Raw genomic sequence first — 10,883 nt, 5'->3', positions numbered from 1 at the left:
CAGGACTCAAGGTCAGCCTACAGACACCTGAAAACTCATATGCCTTGATTTCCCCATTTGCAAGATGAGGCCAGGATAGGAACTTTAAAATGAACTTTCAGGTCTTTGGCTGAAAGAGGTGCCAAATTCTAAATAGACTGGAGACGAGCCAAAGGAACTGCTAGTAAAAACTGAGAGGGATATCTTACAGAGCTCAGAATATTGCCAGGATTCTTTTTTTTTTTTTAACGTTTATTTATTTTTGAGACAGAGAGAGACAGAGCATGAACGGGGGAGGGTCAGAGAGAGGGAGACACAGAATCTGAAACAGGCTCCAGGCTCTGAGCTGTCAGCGCAGAGCCCGACTCGGGGCTGGAACTCACGGACCGTGAGATCATGACCTGAGCCGAAGTCGGCCGCTTAACCGACTGAGCCACCCAGGCGCCCCTTGCCAGGATTCTTAAGATCACCCCTCCCCCACCTCACTGAGCTTTTGTTTTCATGCCTTCATTTGCATAATTCTAAATCCCAGAGAAAAAGAGAAAACATCTGCCTCCTGGTAATAATATAAATGTAGCCTCCTGTGCCAATCTCCTTTTGCTGCAGGAAGTCATTAAAAAGAATCTATGTGAGGAGTGGCCAACTAGCAGCCACCAAAATGATGGCCTCAAGAAAGATTTATTCTTGGCGTGGTGTTGAATTTGAAGATTTCTGCAATTGCTGTTCCCTTTCCCCAGGGCTGATTCGGGGACAAATCAATGTCTAAATGTTGTTGCCTTTGAAGCAGGCACACTATCTTGGTCTGCACCTGTGCTAGCAGCTGGGTTAACAGGCCGATCCTTCCTCCTTTCCTTTTCACAAGGCAGGCCAACATGCAGAACGCTTCACATAGGGTGTTAATTGGCTTGGCCTTTCCAACTGGGTTCTCCACCAACAGTACAGGGGGAAGAACTTCTGGGGGCTTCTTAGGAACCTGTTCCTCAGATGGATCTCAAGTAGGGTGACAATCTCATCTCAATTTGCTGAGATGGGATAAGTTGGTTACGCTAGCACAGGAGACCAAAGTTTTTCTTTTAGCCTTTCTTCCTTCCCTGTGCCCTCACCACCCCACAAATACACAAATCGAAAAGGCCTTCCTAATTTGTTCCTAAACAACTCCTTTTGTATGCTATTAAAGGCTTTCTGTTATCACCACGCTGCTTCCCTCTCCAACTTCATTGTCCACATTACCCTACCACACATTCTTTGCTCCAGTCCAGCAAATTTTCTCATTTAATTATACTTGCCTTGCTCACTCCCACCTCTGTGTCTTGAGGTCATTTACAGGCTCCTTCACTCTTTTCTCCATTTATCCAAACCCTAAACTTCTTTCAAGGGTCAGCTCAACGACTACCTCCTCCAGGAAACCTTTCTCCTCCCCAACCCTCACTTTTCTCTCTTTTTGTGCTCCTGGCACAAGCTTTCTTGCACTAGCCCTTCAACTGTTTCTGTGTTTGCCCTGCCTACCCAACAGAAGTTTAGACTGAGGGAGGGATGCTCAATTAATGTTTATTATGGTTCTTGTTGGTGACAATAATACTTTAAAAATGGTGATGATGAGGGGGGCCTGGGTGGCTCAGTCAGTTAAGCGTCTGACTTCTGCTCAGGTCATGATCTCCTGGTTTGTGTGCTCGAGCCCTGCATCGTGCTCTGTGCTGACAGCTCAGAGCCTGGAACTGGCTTCGGGTTCTGTGTCACCCTCTCTCTCTGCCCCTCCCCTGCTCATCCTCTCTCTCTCTCTCTCTCTCTCTCTCAAAAATAAACAATTTTTTAAAAAATTGTTTAAAAAATTTTTTTAAAGAATTAAAAAAAATGGTGATGATGATGAATCTTCCTCTCCCACACTTCCTCCAGGAAACCATGCAAGACTCAGGCACACGCCTTTCTAAAAGCTGTAGCCACTGTAGCTGGGGCATAAAGTCCTTTGGGACACCTACTGCCTCAGTTAGCCATTCAGTTCACAAGAGCATGCCAGGCCACATGATATGTCCCTTCTTCGAGTTCCTACAGCACTTTTTTTTTGTCAACACCATGGTTTACTACCAAATTACAAATTATTTCAAGTATATTAATTTTTATTCCACAACTACATTTTGCCATAAGCTCCTTAAAGGCAGAGCCTCTACTGTTACACATTTTTTTGGATTCCCCCATGGCTGATATAGACCTGTAAGTTTCCTGCCATCTGATCCTCCTCACCCACCAGCTATTCTATCCTCAGCTCTAGGACTCTCTTTAGGTCACTAAATCCTCTGGTCTCTTATTTCTTTGTTCCTTTTACCTTGCTGGGAGAAACTGAGAATTTGCCCTGTTTCTGTCCAACTCTCTTTCCTTATAGGCAATCTCTCCAGTCCTTTATTCTTCTTAGGAGTAGAGACACTGGAAATGTTGACAGTCATGAGACTACTGAGGCCCTGGGAACACCTTCAAAATTAAGACCACTCATCTCCCAAAAACTGGTCATCTGAGGTGATATCCCTAGGCAGCCCCCTGAATACTTGCTAGTGTTCATGGTCAATTTCCTCTTCTTGCAGAACCAAAGTTCTGCAGGCAAGGGAGACCCAAGATTTTACTTTCCCTTGCAACACTTCCAACCCCAACTCAGCAGGAAGAGTCTAAAAGCTCTTGGCATCTTTATTAGCATTCAGAACACCTCTGAACCACACAAGCCTCTGGGATAGGTTTAAACTTTCAAAGCCACTGAGGGCAGGGCTGACTTGGAAGAGGTAGCTGGCATGCAGGAAAGAAGAGGAAAGGACAGGTGCCCAGGTGGCTCAGTCAGTTAAGCGTCTGACTTCAGCTCAGGTCATAATCTCCTGGTTCGTGAGTTCGAGCCCTGCGTCAGGCTCTGTGCTGACAGTTCAAAGCCTGAAGCCTGCTTCAGATTCTGTGTCTCCCTCTCTCTCTGCCCCTTCCCCGTTCACACTCTGTCTCTCTCACTCTCTCTCAAAAGTAAATAAACACTGCAAAAAATTTAAAGAGGAGAGGAAGGAGTGAAATGTGCAAGTGGCTGATAGTCATCATAGAATACTAGCTGGTGGGAGGTGATGTGCAAGGCCAAGAGAATCTGGTAGCTAGGATGGAACAATGGTTTCCTTCTATAGAAAGCTCAGTTTGAACTGTTAGAATCATAATAATTTTTTAATGTTTATTTTTTTCTGAGAGAGAGAGACAGAGTGCGAGCAGGGGAGGAGCAGAGAGAGGGAGACACAATCTGAAGCAGGCTCCAGGCTCTGAGCTGTCAGCACAGAGCTAGACACGGGACGGGGCTCAAACATACAGACTGTGAGATCATGACCTGAGCTGAAGTTGGACACTTAACTGACTGAGCCACCCAGGCGCCCAGAACTTTTAGAATATTTAAAAGATATCTAATGCAAAATCAGTTACATAGCCTCTGGACCTTCTCTTTTCACTGTAAGCTCCCTAAGGACAGAGAATTTTTCCTATCCTTTTCAGAGCCACTCCTTCATCAGTATCATCCATAGGTGAGATCTGGGCCTGGAGTTAAAACACAAGGGAGTTCCCTGAAGCCCTTCTCCCTAGCATTTTTGTTTTTTAAAATCTGGTTAAAGGGCATCTGGGTGGGGGTGCTTGGGTGGCTCAGTTGGTTAGTCGGCCAACTTCGGCTCAGGTCATGATCTCACGGTTCATGGGTTTGAGCCCTGCATCAGGCTCTGTGCTGACAGCTTGGAGCCTGGAGCCTGGAGCCTGCTTCAGAATCTGTGATTCCCCCCCTCTCTCTGTACCCTTCCCAGCTCATGCTCTGTCTCTGTCTCTCAAAGAATAAATAAACGTTAAAAAAATTTTTTTTTAAAAAAAGGCATCTGGGTGGCTCAGTTAAGCATGACTCTTGATTTCATCTCAGGTCATGATCTCGCAGTTTGTGGGTTCGAGGCCTGCATCAGGCTCCGCACTGTTAGCGCGGAGCCTGAGGGAGATTCTCTCTCTCCCTTCTCTCTCTGCCCATACCCCGCTTGCTCTTTCACAAAATAAATAAATAAACTTTAAAATTTTTAATAAAAATCTGGTTAAAATTACCATCTAAATTAGCATTGTCAGGGAAGAAGTGCTATTGCAAAATGCGGCATGGAATTTGGGGACAATGGGTGTTGCCAGGCAGATGGCAAGCTCTACATACATTGCCTAGTAGACGGGAGGGACAGGACAGAGGAGTGTGATAGTATTTATTTTTTAAGCCTTGTTTTTTCTTTTTTTAAATAATGGCTATACTGAGATCTGATTCACATACCATACAATTCACCCATTTAAAGGGTAATATTCAATGGATTTAGTACAAAGTTGTGCAGCCATTACCATTACCTAATTCCAGAACATTTTCATTACCCCCAAAAGAAACCCCATACCCATTAAGCCCTTGCTACCCATTCCGTTCCCCCACCCAGCCCTAGACAACCAGTAATCTACTTTCCATCTCTATGGATTTATCTATTCTGGACATTTCAAATAAATTGAATCATACAATATATGGCCTTTTGTGTGTCTGGCTTCTTTCACTTAGCATAATGTTATCAAAATTCATCCACGTTGTAGAATGTATTAGCATTTCATTTCTTTTTATGGTGAATAATATTCCATTGTATGAATATATCACATTTTGTTTATCCATTTATAAGTTTATGGACATCAGGGTTTGTATTAGGGTTTTCCAGAGAAACAGAACAGGAGGGTAGGGCAGGGCAGGGAGATAGTTTAAAGAATTGGCTCACACCATTATGAGGGCTGCTTTGCAGGGCAGGCAAGCAGGATGCAAATTCAGGAAAGAGTTGATGTTGCAGTCTTGAGTACAAAGGCTGCAAACAGAACTTTTTTTAATTAAGCTTTTAATTTAAATTCCAGTATTATTAACATACAGTGTTATATTAGTCTCAGGTGTATGATATAGTGATTCAACAATTCCATACATTACTCAGCACTCATCAGGACAAATGTACACTCCTTAATTCCCTTCACCTATTTCACCCATTCTGCCCCACCCACCTGCCCTCTGGTAACTATCAGTTTGTTCTCTATTGTTAAGAGTCTGTTTTGTAAACAAATGTGAACATATGGGAAGGGGAGGAGAATAAGAAGAGAGGGAAACAAACCACAGAGACTCTTAAAGATAGAGAACAAAGTGAGGGTTGATGGAAGGAGGTGGGTGGAAGATGGGCTAGATGGGTGATGGGTATTAAGAAGAGCACGTGTGATGGGCACTGGGTATTGTATGTTAAGTGATGAATCACTGAATTCTACTCCTGAAATCAATATTGCACTGTATGCTAACTAAAATTTAGATAAAAAAAGGGTCTGTTTCTTGGTTTGCCTCTCTTCTTTTTTCTCCCTATGTTCATTTGTTTTGTTTCTTAAGTTCCACATATGAGTGAAATCATATGGTATTTGTCTTTCTCTAATTTATTTCGCTTAGCATTATACTCTCTAGCTCCATCCATGTTGTTGCAAATGGTAAGATTCCATTATTTTTTATGGCTGTATAATATTCCATTGTACATATAATACATATATACAATATTTGTTGAGGCTTGTTTTATGGCTAACGTGGTATGTTCTGGAAAATGTTCCATGTGCATTTGAAAAGAATATGTATTCTGCTGTATTAAGATAGAATTTTCTGAATATATCTCTTAAATACATGTGGTCCAGTGTGTCATTCAAAGAAACAGGCAGAATTTCTGTGTTGCAGTCTGAAGATAGACTCCTAGGGTCTTCAACTGATTGGATGAGGTCCAGGCAAATTTTGGAGGGTAAGAGATTTTACTCAAGGTCTACTGATTTAGATGTTGATCACATCCAAAAAAAATACTTTCACAGTACATCTAGACTGCTGTTTGACCAAACAACTGGACACCAAGGCCTAGCCAAGTTGACACATAAAATTAACCATCATAGGGTCATTTTCACTTTTTTGGCTAGTATGAATAGTACACTTAGGAATATTCATATATACCTTTTTGCATAAACATGTTTTCAATTCACATAGGTACATATCTACAGATAAAATGCTGGATCATATGATAACTACATGTAAACAAAAAGTCACCTGTAGTTTGCTCCCTAGTATAATTCAGTAAGAATTAAACTGTCTGCATACACTTTCATATTATTTCTTATTGGGCACATTATGCACTCATTGGACCTTGAGGTATTCAACCTTATGGCCAAGGAAAGGAGATATTCCAGCAGGGCCAAGAGGAGAAAGAGACTCCCCCTAGAGTACATGATGAGTCAATGAATGAGTTAAGAGTAGAAAGCAACAGTTAAGATCATGAATCTTGTGCCATTACCAAATTACCCGACTGGTACTCCTGCCTCTCCTACTTGTCTTTACTACTAAAGGGTCCCCAAACCATAAAAAAAACTTCAGCTCTAATTAAAAAAAATTAAATATGGAGTTTTTATTACTGGGAGAAGTCAGAACAGCAGGAAAAGTAGGGTAAATTAGGTTGGAAACGTCAGACCCTGGAAAGAGAAATCAGGTAAACACAGGCTAGTGAGATCACAGTGGCCAGATAATACACAGTCATGCCTATCAGGACAGAAATCAGGCTGTGCCAAATCTCTCTGACAGTAGCAGTGTGTAGTAAAAAAGAGTCACATTATGGACTGGAGTAAAAAAGTGCAGGTTTTAAATCTGGATCTGCTTCTAAAACTCTGTGTGTCCTTGGCCCTCTCTGGAATCTCTAAGATGCCTTCTAGCCTAATATCCTGTGACATCTGTGTAGTTAGGTATGGCTAGACATCCTAGAATCTCTGATTTCATGCATAATACTGTGGTTTTATAGAATCAAGCAACCAAAAACAAGCCAATGACCAAAGAGCCCTTACCAATTTCTCCTAGAGTCCTAGAGATATATTGTCACATGTGAAATATAATATATATAAACATGTTTATAATAGCCAAAGACTGGATGAAAGCTAAATATCCACCAACAAAGGACTGCTTAAATACATTCTGCTCATCTATAAGAAGGATGCAATACTGTGCAGCCATGCAGCCATAAAGATATGCAAGTATCTTTAAGTACTGATATGAAACAGTAGTCTATAGATTAAGTGAAAAAAAGCAAGGTGCAGAATAGTATTTATGGTATGCCACAATTTGTATAAAAATTAAGGGTGTATATATACAAATATACATACAGTATCTCTGGGTGGATACACACACGCACAAAAACTGGTTAACAGTGACTGACTCCAGGGAAGGGAAATGGACAACTAGGGAGACAGCAGGGAAAATAGGTATTCATTTGTTCAAAACAGAACCTTAACCTGGGATGCCTGGGTGGTTCTGCTGGTTAAGCATCTGACTTTGGCCTCAGGTCATGATCTCACAGTTCGTGAGTTGGAGACCTATGTCGGGCTCTGTGCTGACAGCTCAGAGCCTGGAGCCTGCTTCAGATTCTGTATCTCCCTCTCTTTGACCCCCGCACCCCTCCCCCCGCTCATGCGCTCTCTCTCTCTCTCTCTCTCAAAAATAAGTAAACATTAAAAGAAAATTTAAGAAGAACTTTAACCAATCATGTAACAGACCCATCTTTTTCAACTATGTAATAGAATTTAAGTGAACAAAGTTAGGAGTGATTTTGTTTTTGGAAGCTGAAAGAAGAGTCTAAGGCAATGTTCTTGCTCAGCCTATCTTAGAAGTATGTATGTGGCCATCCCAGGTCTCTAGCTATTTCCCTCGTTCTCTGCCCTCAAGGCTTGAAGGTGTATCTTGAGAGTTGCTTCAGGCAGCTAACTGACAAAGGAAACTGGAGAGGCTAGGAGAAGCTTCTGTTTGGGTGAGGCCTGGAAAGAAGAGTGAAGACAGAAGTTCATAGTGACCAGGAGTTCACAAACTCCCAAGTGAGGCACACAGGAGTTTCTCATTCCTTGAAAAAGCTGTGGCTGATGCCATGGTATATCATGGGGTCACTAATACCAGGACATATACCATACCAATACCCAGACGAGAAACTGAATTCTATTTTAATTATCAGTCCCCTAGAAGAACAAAAAGAAGTCATTCTTGTTTCTCAAATAAATATCATAAACAGCATTCATTGAAAGTTAGTAACAGTATAAAAAATACAAAGTTTAAAAAGATGAAATTCATAGCCAGTAACTTAACCATAGGTTAATACATTCAGTGAGAAGAACAATCTGTCCTCTATCGAGATTTAATTTATGAAGGATACCCATATGTTAAATTAAGTGAAGAATTAAGCTTTGAAATATAACTCAACAGGCAAAAAGTCTAGGGCCTGGTTTTAATATTGTAAGTGGGAAAATTTAACATTTTTTTTGAAATGCAACTGCTCAACTTTATTATACAAGTTAGAATAAACTAAAAGAGCTTTTTAGTTTAAATAATATTAACAACAACACTGAGTGTCTACTATATGCCAAGTACAGTTGTAAGCTGTTTATGATCTCATTTAATACTCACAATGTCCTTAGGAGATAGGAGCTAGGATCATCTCCAGCTTATGAATAAGGACACTGGAGCACAGAAAAGCTAAGTGGCTTCTCTAAGCTAAAACAGTTTACATCGTCGGGCTAGGGTTTGAACCCAGGAAGCAGGCTCTAGTGCCTGGGCCCTAGTCATTTCAAACAGCAGAAAAATTGTGTGATAAATTGAAATATAGGAAATATTAGGAATCAATTTGACAATTTGAAGGACACCAGCCAGAAATAAGATCTGCATTTGTGAAATTCATATCTGGACTGTTTTAACAGTCACCTGGCTGGTTTCTTTACCTAGTTTCTATATGCTACACTTTCCCACATTATCTAGCTTCCTGTGATACCTCTATCATTATGTCACTCCTTTGACCTAAAGCTTCCAAGGGCTCCCTTCTGCCTATCTAATATATCTCAGACCTGAATGTGCATCATACACACCTGAGGAGTTTGCTTAAAATACTGATTTCCTAAGTTGCAACTCACAAAATTTGATTTAGTAGGTCAGGGTGGGTCCTGGGAATCTGTGTTTTAAGCAAGCCTCGCAAAAACACTGGCCTATGTGGACAAAGCCCAAATATTTTGTTCTAGCATTCAAGGCTGTCCATGACCTGACCCAAAACCACCTAAATGCTAATATAAATGCTCTATTCTAGAATGCCTATTGTCCTAAAACTTCTCATATAGGAGGTATTTCTAATTCTAAATCTTTGCCTACCCCCTCCAACCCATCTGCAATGACCTTCTGCCTTCTATCCTACTATTCAAACACTCTATATCCTTCAAGGTGAAGCCCAAGTTTCACCTGCTCTACAGGTCTCTCCTTAAATTATCCATCCCATAAAGGTATCATTCTTTTTCTGAACAATTAAGTCTCTACTGTCTGACCCCAATCCTTTTGGCATTTAACTGGTTTCAAGAGTATATGCCTTGCTTCCTCAACTAGACTGATGGCTGCCACTACCTACATGTGCCTATTTAAACTAATTAAGATTAAATAAAATTAAAATTTTGGTTCCTCAGTCATACTTGCCACATTTCAAGTGCTCAATAGCCACAGAAAACATTTCCACATCACAGAAAGTTCTAATGGACAGCATGGCAAGAGTCAGCTTATTGCTGTCACGGCTGCCTTTTTACATACTCTAAAGCTAAAGTAAATATGTATCCTGACCACAAAAAGTGATAGATTGTTCCCTTTAAACTGATTCCCATTTCCAGTAAATGGAACTCAGGAGTTAAGTCTCAAATGTAAATATCATTCTGTATTTCTAATCGAGTTTCAAAATTCTTGGCTTTTCTCAATTCTCTTTCTCCTTGACCTCTCTGCTACATTTGGCATTACATAGAGCAGATTTCCCTCTCCTACTAGAAATGCTCTCCTCCTTTGCTTCCATGACATTGTAATAACAGGAATGATCATCATTAATTTATTGAGCTCTTACCATTTGCCATGCTAAGTACTTTATATACTTCAACAACCACATTAAGTAAATAGTATTGTAATTGCCATTTTATAGATAAGGTATCTGAAGTTTGAAGAATATTAATTTGCTCAAGGACACAAAGCTAGTAAGTGGTGGTGCTCGGAACAGAACCCAAACATCTCTTTTAAGGCTCTTCTTAAGAACCATCAGTAGGGGTCCCTGGGTGGCTCAGTCGATTAAGTGTCCACCTCTTGATTTTGGCTCAGGTAATGATCTCACAATTTGTGAGATGGATCCCTGCTTGGGATTCTCTCTCCCTCTCTCTGCCCCTCCCCTGCTCTCTCTCTCTCTCTCTCAAAATAAATAAACATTTTTTTTAAAAAGTCATTATTAAATCAAAGATCAAAGAGGAAGACCATCAATTCCAACATCGAAAAACAGAAGTAACCCATTCAAGAGTCTCCTCTTTTCTTTTTTGCCTGCCTTTCTAAAGCTTTATCTTATTCTGTGTCACATGCCACTCTGATAGATTGTCGAGGTCTTAACAGCCTGGGGAATTTAAAGCCAATTACTAAGTAATCGAGAAAAAAGTAACCATAGTAGGTCAGGGAGAGCAGGGACCAGGTACTGCCTTTTGCTTTCAAGAATTCTGTTTTCTCCTAAATACCCTGTAGGCCCTTAACATTAAAATCTGTGTTGTTCAGGACTTACAATTTTGTTTTGAGTATTCTGCCAATAGTCCATTTTAATTATACTGGAGAGCATTTATAGCTTTTCTGTTCTCTAGGCTGGGCTTTGTGTACAGTAGCTGCTGCCAGAACTAGTCAAATAAGAGTGAAGTGCTTGGAGGAGTTCAGCTTGAGGTTGGAACAGTCACCTGCTTATTAGTGTTTCACATTACGTTGTTTGCTGATACACTTAAGCAGCATTCCCGGCAAGTAGACAGAGGGTGAAGATGTAGAAGAAAAAGCTTAT

This window comes from Panthera onca, chromosome X, assembly GCF_046562875.1.
Source record: "Panthera onca isolate mPanOnc1 chromosome X, mPanOnc1 haplotype 2, whole genome shotgun sequence".
Classification (NCBI taxonomy): domain Eukaryota; kingdom Metazoa; phylum Chordata; class Mammalia; order Carnivora; family Felidae; genus Panthera; species Panthera onca.
Note: the sequence above shows the minus strand (reverse complement) of the source record.